General features: G+C 48.9%; 1 protein-coding gene across 1 annotated transcript in view; it reads left to right on the plus strand.

Annotated features, from left to right (window-relative positions):
• Positions 1-14,443, plus strand: part of CIMIP4 (ciliary microtubule inner protein 4) — a 302,707-nt gene that overhangs the window by 91,026 nt on the left and 197,238 nt on the right. The gene's annotated exons all lie outside the window — the stretch shown is intronic.

Below are 14,443 nucleotides of genomic sequence, written 5' to 3' on the forward strand. Positions count from 1 at the left end.
CTGTGGGGCAGGGGTGGGTCAGGGACAGCCTACTAAGGGCTAGGGGAGGTGGGCCAGGCACCAACAACCAACAACATGCGGGTCTGGGCGTGTGTGGGGTTTGCTGTGTGTGGCTGCCTTTGCTGGGTGTGATATTGTGTGTCCAGGTTTGTGTGAGCCCAGTGCAGGGTGCATAGTAGGTGGTCGGGACATCTTAGCTGCGTCTGTGAGTGAATGTGCACTGAGGTGTGACATGCGGCTGGTGTGCAAGTGGTGGGAGCAGAGGAACTGCTGGGGCCCCAGCGTTGGGTGGGAGTGGCTGCCTGGGCAGGGTCCCTCGTCTGGCCCTGGCAGCCCTCGCTTCCCCACCACACTGGGTGTCCCCGCCTGTGCATGCTCACGTGCAGCCTGCGTGTACGTGTGCTTGTCCCCCACACACGTGTGTCTGGCAGCCTGGTGTTCCCAGGGCCTGGCAGTGCTGCCGTGGCCTTTCTTAGGAGTATCTGGAATGAATGAACAAAGGGGGCCACTGCATGTCAGAACTCCAGGGGGGACCGTACACGCTGTGCCTCTAACCTCCTGTGAAGCTACAACATGGTGCCTCTGAATACATGAGTGATAAGGGGCGGGGGTACTGAAGGAGCTTGTATGGGGTTGCGGCTAGAATCTGTGGGTTAGGGGAGCCATTGGGGCTGTAGGGTGACGGGAGGCTCTGCAGTTGTGCGCAGGAGCAGGGAGGGAGGAGTGATGATAACGCACCTTGCCCACTCCTCTCCTCCTCCTCCAGCCATTGAAGTTGCTCAGACCAGAGGCTTTACCTTGAACTTGTCTCTCGGAGGCAGTTGCCAGGCAACAGCCCTTGGCCACCAGGCTCTGGACCAGGACTTCCTGCATCAGCATCAGCATTGTCAGAGGGGAGCTGGGAACCCGCAGGGCCTGGGGCAGGAAAGACCATGGTCCCCAGATCTTTGGGATCCTCTTTACCTAGAAGGGATGGGGCAGGTGGAGGCCACTGACCCATGGGAGTTGACAGCCAGACTCCACAGGACTCAACACAGAAGAAAACACAGCGAGCGGTCGGGCTGAAGCCTGTAATCCCAGCACTTTGGGAGACCGAGATGGGCAGATTGCTTGAGCTCAAGAGTTCGAGATCAGCCTGGGCAACATGGTGGAACCCCGTCTCTACCAAAAATACAAAAATTAGCCAGGCATGGTGGTTCATGCCTGTGGTTCCAGCTACTTGGGAAGCTGAGGTGGGAGGATCTCTTGAGCCTGGGAGGCAGAGCTTGCAGTGAGCCGAGATTGTGCCACTGCACTCCAGCCTGGATAACAGAGGGAGACCCTATCTCAAAAACAAAACCCCAAACCAAAAAAACCCACCCAAAACAAACAAAAAAAACACGGCAAGAAGGCCAGGCTGTAGTGTGAGGGGCACCCCCTGGAGCTGTGCAAGGCCACCATCCCGCCAAGGCCTCAGGGTACTCCCTGTCTCTGGCAGGCCCTGGTGGGCATCTCAGCAAGTCTGCTGGAAGGCTGAGGGAGAAATGTCTTCCCGAAAGTCATGGGGCCAAAGTCAGCAGGCCTGGGCCCTATGTCTCCCGCAGCAAACCTACTGTGTGGCCTTGGGCCATTTATTTCACCTCTGGATGTAGTTCACTTAGCTAACAAAGGCTTTTCTGAGCACCGCTGTATGCAAGGACCTGACATGCGGCTGGGGGCCAGTGCAGGCAAATGGACACGGGTCCTGCACTCTTAGCACTCACAGGCAACCACACAAGGAAGTGTAGCCCTATTTTGGGGGCTCAGTGGGGAGGGAGAAGTGCAGTGTGCTCTGGGAGAGCGTAAGGAGGGTTGGGGGCTGGTGGGAGCTGCATCTAGAGTGGAAGTTTCAGCCTAAGTGTGCCAGGCAGAGGTATCTGCACGTGCTAAGGCCCTGAGCTGGAGGAAGGCAGTGAGTGAAAGGAAGAAAGGTAGCGAAGAGGCCCCTTTTTAGGGACAGAGGCTGTGTCACACAGGGCTTTCTAGGGCATCCATTCGTGTTAAGGCTGAATTCTGTCCCCCCTAAATTTCTATGTTGAAGTCCTAACCTCCAGAGCCTCAGAATGTGACCTTATATTTGGAAATGGGGTCATCACAGTTGTAGATAGTGAAGAGGTCATACTGGAGCAGGGATGGCCCCTAATCCCATACGACTGGTGTCCTTAAGAAGCGGGGAGGCCAAGCATGGTGGCTCATGCCTGTAATTGCAGCATTTTGGGAGGCCGAGGCGGGTGGATCACCTGAGGTCAGGAGTTTGAGGCCACCCTGGTCAACATGGTGAAACCCCATCTTTACTAAAAATACAAAAATTAGTCAGGCATAGTGGCATGCGCCTCTAATCCCAGCTGCTAGGGAGGCTGAGGCAGGAGAATCGCCTGAATCTGGGAAGCAGAGCTTGCAGTGAGCCGAGATCATGCCACTGCACTCCAGTCTGGGCAACAGAATGAAACTCCATCTCAAAAAAAAAAAAAAGATGGAGATTCAGACACAGACAGGCACCCAGGGAGACGCCACGTGAACATGAAGGTATCATGGGCATCCGCAAGCCAAGGAACGCCAATGATTACCAGCGCAGCAGAAGCTAGGAGCAGGCCTGAAACAGCTCTTCCTTCCCTTGCAGCCCTCAGAAGGAACTAACCCTGCTGACGCCAAGCCTGGACTTCTGCCCCCAGAACTGTGAGACGATCAGTTTCTGTTGTTTAAGTCACCCAGTGTGTGGTGCTTTGTTAAGGCAGGGCTAGCAAACTCAAAATTCCTACTTGCAAAATGGACATAATGGCTCCTTCTCTCCTGGGTCTCCCAGAGGACCTGTTGGGTTAACCCATTCATTCCTTCAAACTCTCCAACAAGGTCCAGAGCCTGGTGGCCAAGGGCTGTTTTGGGTCTGAGCCAGACCCAAAACACAGTTCCTAGTCCAGGGCCCATAGTTTAAAAACAAAACTATGAAAATGGGGGCTGAGTGGACGGGAGTGATGCTAGGGGTGGGGAGAGCTCTGAGGCCACTGGTGTCCCTGGTGGCCACTAGCCATGGCAGACAACACCCTCCGGGAAGACCCAACAGGCAGAGGGCAGCCCAGGCCCCACGGGGACCTTGGTTCCTCCCCAGAATCCCAGCAGGCCTCCAGCAAGCCTCACAGCAGCATGCATCACACTGAGGGGTGAATGACGGGCACACATGAGTGCACACCTGTGTGCGGAAGGTGAGACAAACCTTCACTTTCTCATAGGCTCAAAAAAAGTGCCTGGGCCGGCTGGGCGCAGTGACTCATGCCTGTAATCCCAACACTTTGGGAGGCCGAGGTGGGCGGATCACAAGGTCAGGAGATCAAGACCATCCTGGCTAACGCGGTGAAACCTCGTCTCTACTAAAAATACAAAAAATTAGCTGGGCCTGGTGGTGGCATGGGCCTGTAGTCTCAGCTACTCGGGAGGCTGAGGCAGGAGAATTGCTTGAACCCAGGAGGCGGAGGTTGCAGTCATCAGAGAACGTGCCACTGCACTCTAGTCTGGGCGACAGAGTGAGACTCCATCTTAAAAAAAAAAAAAAATAGGTGCCTGGGCCACACTCAGGGTCCCCTGGGGTCCCAGACACCTCAGGTTCTGGCTCACGCTCTCCTGGAACCCACATCCTCTGTCACCATCTTACAGGTGGAGAAACTGAGGCCTACGGTTGGGGTGGGGTGTATCGGAGCCTAGCAGGGGAAGAGCTGGGATGTGGCCTCTCCACCCTCCTGTCCGCTTTAATGGCCGGCAAATGTGTCAATATTTGCTCAGGGGAACTGCTGGCTCAACAGGCCCCAGAGCCTGCCTGGTCGCTCCCTCTGTAAGATCAGGTATTGCCTCTGAGCTCCAGCCGAGACCCTGCGCCTGCTCTTCAGAAGGCAGGGGCTCTCCCTGCTGGGCCGTATCAAACGGCAGCTACCAGAGGGAGAACGGAACAAACGCACGATGCCCATTACGTGCGCAGCAGTGGCAGGTAAGCTCCTGGCCACCCAATCGGGTTTGAACCCCAGCGCCACTGCCTCTTAGCGCTGAGTGCCTTTGAGCCAGCCTCAGAACCTCTCGTAGACTCAGTTTCCTCATCCGGAAAAACGGGCTCCCACACCCATCTCAAAGGCCTGTCGCAGGGCTGCGGGGACGGCTGTGCTCCCCAGATCCGGCAGGGGGCGCCGCGGGTCCTCAGTCCTCGCCCGGTCGCCGCGTGGTATCCGACCCGCAGCTCCGCTCGACTGGACTCGTCTCTATTCGGCTACACTTGGCTCCACTCGGCCAGGCTCGGCTATGCTCGGCTGTATTCGGCAGCACTCGGCCAGACTCGTCCTTGTTCGGATCTGCTCGGCTTCGCCCCACGCCGGAAGCGCAAAGGCACTTTCCCGGCGCGGCTGCGGCTCCGCCCTCCGGGCGCGAGGCCCGGCGTTGTAGGCCAGAGAGGCAGCTTCTTGGCCCTTGGCGCTGTCGTGGTTGTGGGGGTCCCGCTTGCCTGGGCCCTGGGCCATGCAGAGGGAGACACAAGCCAGGGTTTGAGGCCGAAGCGGGTGGAGAGAGAGGGGCTCCCCGAGCCTGGCGTGGGGGCGTCATTCGCCTTCTTTTTGCAGGGAGAAAGGGAGAGGTTGGCGCCAGCCGCACGCCCCAACATGCAGGCTCTGCCACTGTTCTGTCGTGTCGGGGGAGGAAGTTGCTGCCCCTCAGTGTCCTCCAACAATCAGCAGGTTTCCCGCCGGGGCAGAGGGCCTGGCGCGGCGCTGGCGCTCTCCAGACTCAGTGTCCCCTTTTGTAAAACATGACAGCCCGCCCAACTCCGCTGAACACCTTTGGGATCCGAAGTCCTGAAAGCCCAGGACGGGGAACCTGGGTCCGGAGAGCGAAACTTTCCCCGGCCCCTGGGCGGGTCAACGCGGGGGATTCGGTAGAACCAGGCCCGGGGCTCTCCTCGCGGGAGGAAGCCGGTTTGTGTGTGGGGGTTGGGGGTTGCTGCGGGGACTGCGGGGGTTTGGAGGAAGAAGCGAGTGCATGGGCGCCCTGGCCTGCCCCAAAGTTCCCTGAGGGGACGGGCTGGTGGGACGGGCGGGGGGCAGGGGCCGGGGGGCGGGGAGCGTCCCAGGTTCCCGGGCGCGGGGGCTCTGCCCAGCAGGAGGCGCTCGCGTCTTCCTTTGTTGAAATTGATCTCTGCGCTTGAACAATTAGATCTGTGACTTGCCACTCACAGCCTACATAGCGGACGCCAGAAATCATCATGTTTACTGTCCTGTCTCCTTTACATTTTATTTTTTAAATACATGAAGCCCGCGGTGCTTTGTAAGCGCTGACTGAATGTGCCTATTTTCACACCCTCTCCTGACCCTGGGCTGGAACGTGGGCGAGTGCAGGATGGTGGCCAGGGGCTTGGCTCTTGGTCAGTATGTGCCTCATCTATCTCGTCTGTAAAATGGACAGACAAGGTAACACGTGTGCCTACCTCAGAGCATTGTTGGAAGGATTAGGGGAGTCAAGACATGGAAGGCCCACAGAATGGGTGGGGCAGAAAAGCCCCCTTCTGGGGGCAGGGGAAAGGGTGGGGAGTGGCTGCGGAAACAGGGCCCGTACCCTGGGTTTCTGCGTTGGGGTTACTCCTTTGCTGCTGGGGGTGATAGCAGGGTGATGAGAGCCACCCTGGGCCTGCGCTCCTCCTGGTCATGCTGTTGTCCTGGTCCCAGGGGTGCCTGGGAAAGGGCACACAGCTTTACTGATGGGTGGCCAGTGGGGAGCGTCCCCATCGGACATTCCACCAGTCGGCTCCGATGGTCCTGGCCTCCCCATGTTTATCTGGCCCAGGGACACCAAGGCTCAGAGAGGTAAACTTGCCCGAGGCCACACAGCTAGGAGGGGGAGCTGAGTCATCACCCAGGTTTGTCTGCCCCAGGGCTAGAGCTCTGTCTCCAGGCCACCTGACCAGCTGAGGAGATCGTCAGAAAGGCTGGGATACCAACGGATGACGCACAAATGGAGGAATTTTCAGGCACAGTCAAAGCTAATGGGAGGGAAAATATTGAAGTGTAATATTCCAGAGTTCTCTCTTGTCTGCTCTGACTCCTGCCAGCTGCCCTGCACCTAGAGGGACAGGAGGCTCTTCTCCTGGGCATTGCATGGCCGGGAGCCAAATGAGCTGGCCCCAGAACCTGGTGAGTTGCCTGGCTTTTCAGACCTCAGCCTCCTCACCTGTGAAGTGGGTTGAGCAGCTTTTCTCTGCAGAGGAGCTGTTGAGGGTGGTATGGAATACTGCCAGGCACACAGTTGGCCCTTGACAAAACCATTCCTGTGTCCCCAGCCTGTTTCTCCCCAAGTCCCATTGATTGTTCTCTCCATCCCCGTTTCCTCAGAAGGTCAGGTTTTCTAAGCCCGAAGGCTTGGAGCCAGCCAGGAGCTGTCTCCCTCTCCAGTGCTGCCGACTCAACGCTTTTCCCTTAGAAGCTGCAGGGAGGGAGGCTCCCCTTGGCTCCCTCCCTCTGCAGCCCTGGCTCTGCGCCCTGGGAATGCTGCCTGGGGCAGGGCCACGTAGAGAGCAGGGCCAGTGCAGGCCTTTGGGTGTTCCCAGCAGCCAAAGTCCTTTAGTCTGCTTTCCTTTGGGCCCCCTTGCACCCCTGAATGGACGACCTGGGGGATTCCAAGTCAGTTTGGGAGGAGTGACAGCACAAGGCTGGAGGTTGGGAGAGTCTGGCTGTCATCCCAGCTTGGACTGCAGTCTGCTATGTGACCTTTGGGCCAAAGATAAATGCTCCCTGGGCCACAGTGTCCCTGCTGGTCAGATGAAAGAATCAGATGAGATCATTTCTGACGATCTTTCCAGGCTTCATATTCTTCTGTTTGATTATCCCCCCCAAATAAATTGGAAATTGGAGGCCCAAGGATGAGCCCTGGTTGAGGATGCACAGCCCAGGGGCTGTCCCATCCTCCACACTTTGTCCAGCTGTGAGTGGGGACTCGGATTTAGCACCTGAAGCCCCAGATTTAAATATATCCCCACTCCCCGCCGGGGTCCCCGCACTCCTGCACCTCCCTCCTCCCAGGACTGCCCTGATCTGCAGGCATTGTTCCCCACCCATGCCCAAGCCCCAAGGGAATTCCATCGGGTTGGAGAGTCTTTCCTTCTGTAGGGGGCTTTGCTCCTCTCTACCAGTTATGTGACCTTGGGCAAGTCACTTCAGCTGCCTGACCCCAGCTCCCTAGGACTAATTGAAGTAATGGATATAAACACCCTTTGGGGACCAAAAGCCCCTAGAGAGATGAGACCTGGCCCAGGCAGTAAGTCCTCGACAAATGTAGAATAGGAAGATGCTGTAAACAAGCCGGCCAAAACCCACCAAATCCCTTGGTGGAGGGCAAGGGACATTTGAAACAGTCTTTATACAGGAGTCTCGGGCCCCAGGAAGCCAGGGCAGAGAGTCTTTGCCAAACTTCCCCGTCTAACAAGAAGGAAACTGAGGCAGGACCCTGCCAGACCCAGAGGCAAACGGGCCACCCTCCTGTGAACTCGTTGGGGGTCATTTCCACAGGGGAATAGTTCTAGAAGACCAGGGTGAGTCAGTAACAATGGCAGAATTCCAGTCAGAGGAAGAAGACTTTGGTGTAGCTGGGGCAGGAGCATGGAGGAGCGACTTGGCTGCCGCCCTGGCCCCGTGTCAGAGGTGTTAGAACCAGAGCGACTCCATCTTGAGTAGGGGCTGGGTAAAATGGGGCTGAGACCTGCTGGGCTGCATTCCCAGGAGGTTCGGCATTTTTAGTCACAGGATGAGATGGGAGTCGGCAGGACTGGTATCATAAGATATAGGTCATAAATACCCTGCTGATAAACAGGATGGGGTAAACAAGCCGGCCAAAACACACCAAATTCAAGATGGTGATGAAAGTGACCTCTGGTCATCCTCACTGCTCATTATACACTAATTATAATGCATTAGCATGCGAAAAGACACTCCCACCAGCGCCATGACAGTTTACAAATGCCATGGCAATGTCCAGAAATTACCTTATATGGTCTAAAAGTGGGAGGAAAATCTGGGAAAGTTCTGGGAAAATCTCCTCCGCTTTCTTGGAAAACTGATTAATAATCCACCCTTTGTTTAGCATATAATCAAGAAATAACTATAAAAACAGCCAACCAGCAGCCCTCAGGGGTGGTCTGTCTATGGAGTAGCCATTCTTTTGTTTCTTTACTTCTCTATAAACTCACTTTCACTTTACTCTGTGGACTCACCTTAAATTCTTTCTTGTTCGAGTCCAGGAACCCTCCCTTGGGGTCTGGATTGGGACCACTTTCCAGTACCATTTTGCTGGTGAACCACGAAGGGACGATACCGGAGAAACCCCCAACCCAAAGGAAATAGACTACAGCCCCAGTTGGCTGACTTTGGGTAAGTGAGGGATATTTTATTCTGGGTAATGTATGGATTTGGGTTAGGTTCCCTCCTCAGAAATAGGGGGTTAAAGGCCCATCTTAGTAAAGGGCAAAGATGCTTGTCAGAAATTGGGTTAGAGGCCCAACTGAAGAAGGTTGGAGTCCTTAGGGAGTTAGAGGTCCTCTTTGGTCAAGTCCCTTGGTAAGGAGAAATGGATTAGGCACTATGGGATGTTAACCACTATTCTCTTTGGATTAATCTGCCTTTCACTGTTTGCTGACAGCTGTGAGTGACAGGATTAGGCACGTACAGGATCATGGGACATGGGGAGCTTTCTTCTCTCCAAAGGGGGAAACTTCAGAGATGATGAGATTGCTGGAAAAGATACCTTTGCTACTGACAAGCGACCTCCTGAACTATTGATCCAGTGTCAGTGGAATGGATGCCTCTGGCCTCCCTGAGCTCCTCAGCTTCTCCACCCCCCAGTAGGCAATGCTTTCCTTCCTCTCTCCTTTCTCTTTTCTATCTTTTCTGTCACTCAGGGTGACTGTCCACTCTTCCATCTTGCCCAGCCACCACGTGTTGAAACTCCTGGTTGGAGGGCATTCCACCTCACTTGGAGTGGATGAAAGATGACAAGGGCCATTGGGAGCAAGTTTGAGCCTTGCCAGGTTGATGTTGGGCACTGAGTGGGGTGGCCAGTATCCTGGAATGGAAAATGTTAATTTGGTTTCCCCATGCAGCCTGTTGGACAGCATCTTACAAAATTAAGAGGCTTTTGCCTGTGGTTCCATGAAATGGAAAAAGGCAATTTTCTTTTGTAACGTATCTTGGCCCCCATAGCAATGGCACAGTAAGCAGGGCCATCAAAGCCACAGAGAGAAAGGAAACCCAGAAACTTGGCATGCTGGCAAAGGGTAAGAATTTCTTGCCAGTCAGGCTTCTGGCCTCTCTTGGTGCAAACTGGTTGAATAAATGATAAAAATCACTGTTTGTCTCTCCTGCAAGGAATTTGATTAATACGAAAAAGAATTCGTGGGGGCTAGTCTTAAGCTTTAGAGAATCTGGTGTACTTTGTGCTGTGAATTTTTCTTTCTGTGTCAATCTGTCATAAAAAGAGGTACTATAGGAGAGAATGTGGGCCTAGGACCTCTATCAGCCCATTATTCAAGTTGGCCCAGCAAACTCGTCAGTTACAAACTTTGCAGCAGGTCCCTGAAAGAAAAACTAGATGAGGTTTCTGTCTTGTCTTTTTTTTTACGTCCTTGGAAGTTTAACCTTGTGACCATGTGGGAGTACTTTCTCTTAGTCTCCACCATCCAGAGGACAGGAAGTTGGGGCTTCATGTGATAGCCCTAAAAATTATCCTGAGCAGTTAAAAGCCTTTGCAAGCTTGAAATTGGCTTCCCTAGGCTCCTTCCAGGAAGGAAAACAGAAACTGTCTAGTGCCATGGCTCAGTAGCTAAGGCTTTGTGCTTTCACATTGAGGACCCAGGTTCAATTCCCACCTTAGGGAATGAGTCCTTTCTGGTTTAATATCTATGTGACCTTCGCCATTTATTCATTCTCTTCTCTTCCATAAACAGCTTCTGACTTCTCGTTTGAATTTTCCTTTCTCTGCGCTACCCTTGGTGATTCTAGATCTCATAAAAACTGCTTATCACCTCTTTGAAAATACCTTGTATACCTGGGTTAAGTGCTAACCTTAGTTAAGGCTTACCGGTTTCACCTGGGAAGTTACTGTTGGTGAAGTTCAAAAGCCAGAAATATTGGCTGTTTGTCCCGGCTAGAGTCTGGTAACAAGATTTGGTTAAAAGTCAGCTTAATTAAAAATGGATATCCAAGCTATACATATATTTAAAAGGCCTTTATCCTTTTTTTTTTCTCTTCTTGGCTCTTATTTTTCTGAAAAAAAGTTTTTATTTTCAGTCGACTTAATTTTTTTCCCCATTTTGTCTTCTTGCCACTCTTGATGCCCCACCTGAGAGGACCTAAGATAAATTTTAATAGCCTGGGACTTCTCGGGAAAAACAGGAGGTGCTACAGACCCTGTTTTGGGAGAAACCTCTGTTCTCCTCATGGACCCCCAGGAATTGAAAGCAGATAGACCACTCTCAAAATCTAAGGCTCTGCTCTATTTTGTATTGTGTTATCTGACAGTTTTGACTTTTGAGGATATCAGAAATTACTTTGCATTTTAAGAGAGCTTTTAGCTTTGCTATGTAATAACTAGGTGGGAAATATACTTTTAGGGATGGCTAATGGCAGTTTTGTGGGGATACTTGGCTCTTCGCACATTTGGATCAGAAAAGCATGCCCTTGGCCGCCTAGAAAGTATGGAAGTGTCCCCACCCTCCATTGAAAGATAAGACTGCCATGGGGGATGAACTGATTCCCTCTCTTTGGGATCCAGGATCCAATATAAAAATGAGACCCTTAATTTTGGGGATCTGTTTTGCCTTCCAGCTGTGCCTGCTTATTAGGCCTTAGAAACTGCAGGCTTTCCTGGCCCTGTTTCTTGAAGGGCTCCACCCTGAAGTCAGTAATCCAATTAAGAAACTTAAAAATTGGCAAATGAAAAATCTTACAACTACTGGATCTTCTGTCTGTCTGTGTATTTATATATGTTATGTGTGTGATGTTGATATACGAAAGAGCTCTGATTAATTGGCTTAAAAATAGTAAGTACTTAAATCAAATATTTTGTCGGAAAAATAGAAACATTAATGCCTTTTGGTTCACATGACTTTAATAATCTTTGGGAAATAAAGACAGTTTTAAAGATTATCGGTAACATTAAAATATCTTCAAACTTTAGACATTTGGTCTAAATTAGGCAGGTCAGATTTTAGGTTTGCTAAATGCTTCAAGGTCATAAACTGCATGATTGACTTTTGAAAATTGCCCAGCTTACCTGCTTTGGGGCCATTTGATTCTAGATAAGGCCTGGGGACTTGTCGAGTTAGCCATGCCCCCAGCTATGCTGGAAAGAGTCAGACCTTATCTGCACTTCTTCCTGGTGTCCTAGGCTCCACACCTGGAATATAATTAAAACCGCTTACTTACCAGGTTTTTCACCAAAAAATAAAAGTTGCTAAGAGTTAACATTGTAATATGTTATATGTAATTGAGACTACTAGAGAAACAGTTTTGTATGCAAGGTGTGTAAGGAAAATATAATATGCTTTTGGTAAGAAGATTATAAGAAAGCACGGGAATGTGGATTTTCCCCCTGCTTTAGAGGGTTAAAGGATTGTTTCAAGTTAGGTAGGATAAAGCTGAAGGTTTGAGCGAGTTGTGGAAGGTTTGTGAAAGATTAATCTTGTAAAAGAAATTCTGTGTGAACTTATTGGTTTAAATTAAAGGGATATTATTCAGTTTTTCCATAAATTAAATATGGAATAAAAGTATAACAAGGTTTTCTTAGAGCACTGGTATACTCTTTAACAAGAAAATCGTAAAGAGCTATAAAAGGTTTATGAGACTCTTACCTCATGGTCAAACATTAAAATTGGATAGAGTTGTCTATAAGGCTTTATTATGAATTGGGTTTGACATTAATAGTACACAAATACAAAGGTAAAATTTGGCTTTCTCTCTTGAACAAGTTTTTCATGTAATATTGAAAAATAATTAAAGATTTTTGTTTGCTTTTTGAATAAGCTATAGGAAAAAGAAAGGAAAGAAAAGAGACAGTTTTTTTGGAAAGCTAAGTCTTCCCTTTATCAGTCAGTAAAAGTTTTTGCCCTTAAAAACATCTTTGAGTTATCATTTTGGCCAAATAAATGACTTACGGTGACCCGGGATGCCATTTTGTAGTATCAATGTTTTAAATTTTTGATATTTGACAGACTTTCCAAAATCAAATTCTAAGTTGTGCCTTTTTCTAACCTGATTAGTCCTTTAGATATTAGGTCCCCTAAAGTCCAAAAATGACATAGTTAGCTTATTTGGTACATTAAAATAATACAGGAAGCATTGTCAAATATGAAACTGTGTTTGGCTTTCTTTGGGTTGTGTTTATATCAATATGTTATTGGTATGTGTTCCAAAATTATGGGAAACTCCTAAAATTCTGATACGAACATTATCAATACTAATAATGTACATTATCAATAATAATTATAATTGTTATGTTAAATTATTATGTGCCACAGAGGTATCCGAATTGCCTAGTCAATGATATTAATTCTTTAACCATGGCTGCTCTAAGCCTTTCTGTCATCCATAGACAATTGTTGTCTTGTTTTTATTCTCTTCAAAAGGTGGTTTATAATCAGCTGTAGGACTCTGATGAGTACTCTTAAATGCAGAGAGAAAGAAAACAGCATCCAAGACTCTCTTGGTAAACTAACACATATATATCAAGCAAAACAGGAATTAATTGCACAGACTGAACTAATAAAAGACTGAAATAATCTTTTATGACTTTTTGCTTAAAATGTTGTTGATCTTTCTGTTTTGTTTTTCAGAGTCAAGAAATCCCCCCTTCTTGAGCTATTTACAGCTTTTAACAATTGAGTAAAGTATGCTCCTATAAGGATTGTAAAACAAAGTTTTGTCCAAAAACAAAATTTGGAATTTTTTTTTCTCTTTAGCTGATTTCTGCAGCATTTGGAAACTATTTGTGAGTGTTCTTAACTTATGACAATATAGTTATTTGCATAAGTGCAGTAAGAATCTGTTTTTCCTTCTTTCTTCTTCTTTTTTTTGTAACAGGACACAATTAGAGAAACTGGTTATTTAACAAGGGTTTGACTGGAATGGCATGCTTTCAAATATAAACAGACTTCTTTAAGGAATTAAAGTTGACTAATAGAGCCAATAAAAGCCTCTTGGAAAAACTGGTCTTGTACCTTGTGTATGAAGTCCCTGTATAGGGTTCCTGACCTGTGGTAAGTAAAGAATGTAACTTTCTGACAGGCCTGGGAGCCCCAAGTTATCTTGGGACCTCAAGAGGAGAGGAATTTATCTAACTCATACAGGTTCTTGCAGGCATAGGTAAATCCATGGCTGGGCTCAAAGCTTTAAAACATCTAATCTAAGATACCTTATGAAACAAAGCCAATTTTAAAAGGAGCTGATATGGCAAATAATTATACTTGCTGCACTTTATGCAAATAATGAAGCCAAGTATAATAAGACTAAAGCTTATTTTGCAAATAAATTGGTCCTACCGTGATTTGTTTTTAATAAAAAATGGGAGACTGGAGAGAGAAAAACGGTGTTTCAAAAAATATGGTACACCTGTCATAGATTCTAGTCTCATCCATTGTTTTTGAGGTTTTTTTCCTACAATTTGGACTGACCTTGCTTCTTTCTGTGAACCAAGTAGTCATCTCTTGACTGCGTCTCATCAGAAACAAGAGGGATGGATAACATAAAAATCTGGATCAGTATCTAATTCTGGGCATGTATTGGAATCGTCTAGCAACTCCATATCAGCTCATCTAGCAATTCCTGTGACTAAGAATGCCTAACCTCCTGGGATTGCAGCCCAGTAGGTGTCAGCCTCATTTTACCCAGTAAGTCACAGGCATTCTTGCCCAGTTCATGGAAGGCCTTCTTATTTGGATTACTTGGGATAATTTTACTTATTTTACTTTGCTGTTGTAGAATATATTGCTGTTATACTCTTTGTGTAAGAATGCAAGATAAGCTTAATCAATGCTTTCTTAAATTGAATACATACTAATCTTCCAGATATCACCTTTTGTTAGGACTCAGAGTTATGAATGACTCTGAACACACCAACATTTTCTTACTGGGCTCCTCTCTGCACCAAACACAAGAGACTCTAATAGTTAGGCAGGAATATCATCGCCTCTATTCAGCCTGAAGAAGTTGCAGAAGATGGATCTTCATCCCTCTACAACCCTTCAGATTAAGTGTTCCCTCGTAAAAGAGAGTAGGGAAATATGTCAGAGGTGTTCAAAATAGGGCAACTCCATCTTGAATAGGGGCTGGGTAAAATGAGGCTAAGACCTGCCGGGCTGCATTCCCAGGAGGTCAGGCATTCTTAGTCACAGGAAGGGATAGGAAGTTGGCAGGAC

This window comes from Hylobates moloch, unplaced genomic scaffold (genome assembly GCF_009828535.3).
Source record: "Hylobates moloch isolate HMO894 unplaced genomic scaffold, HMol_V3 SCAFFOLD_19, whole genome shotgun sequence".
Classification (NCBI taxonomy): domain Eukaryota; kingdom Metazoa; phylum Chordata; class Mammalia; order Primates; family Hylobatidae; genus Hylobates; species Hylobates moloch.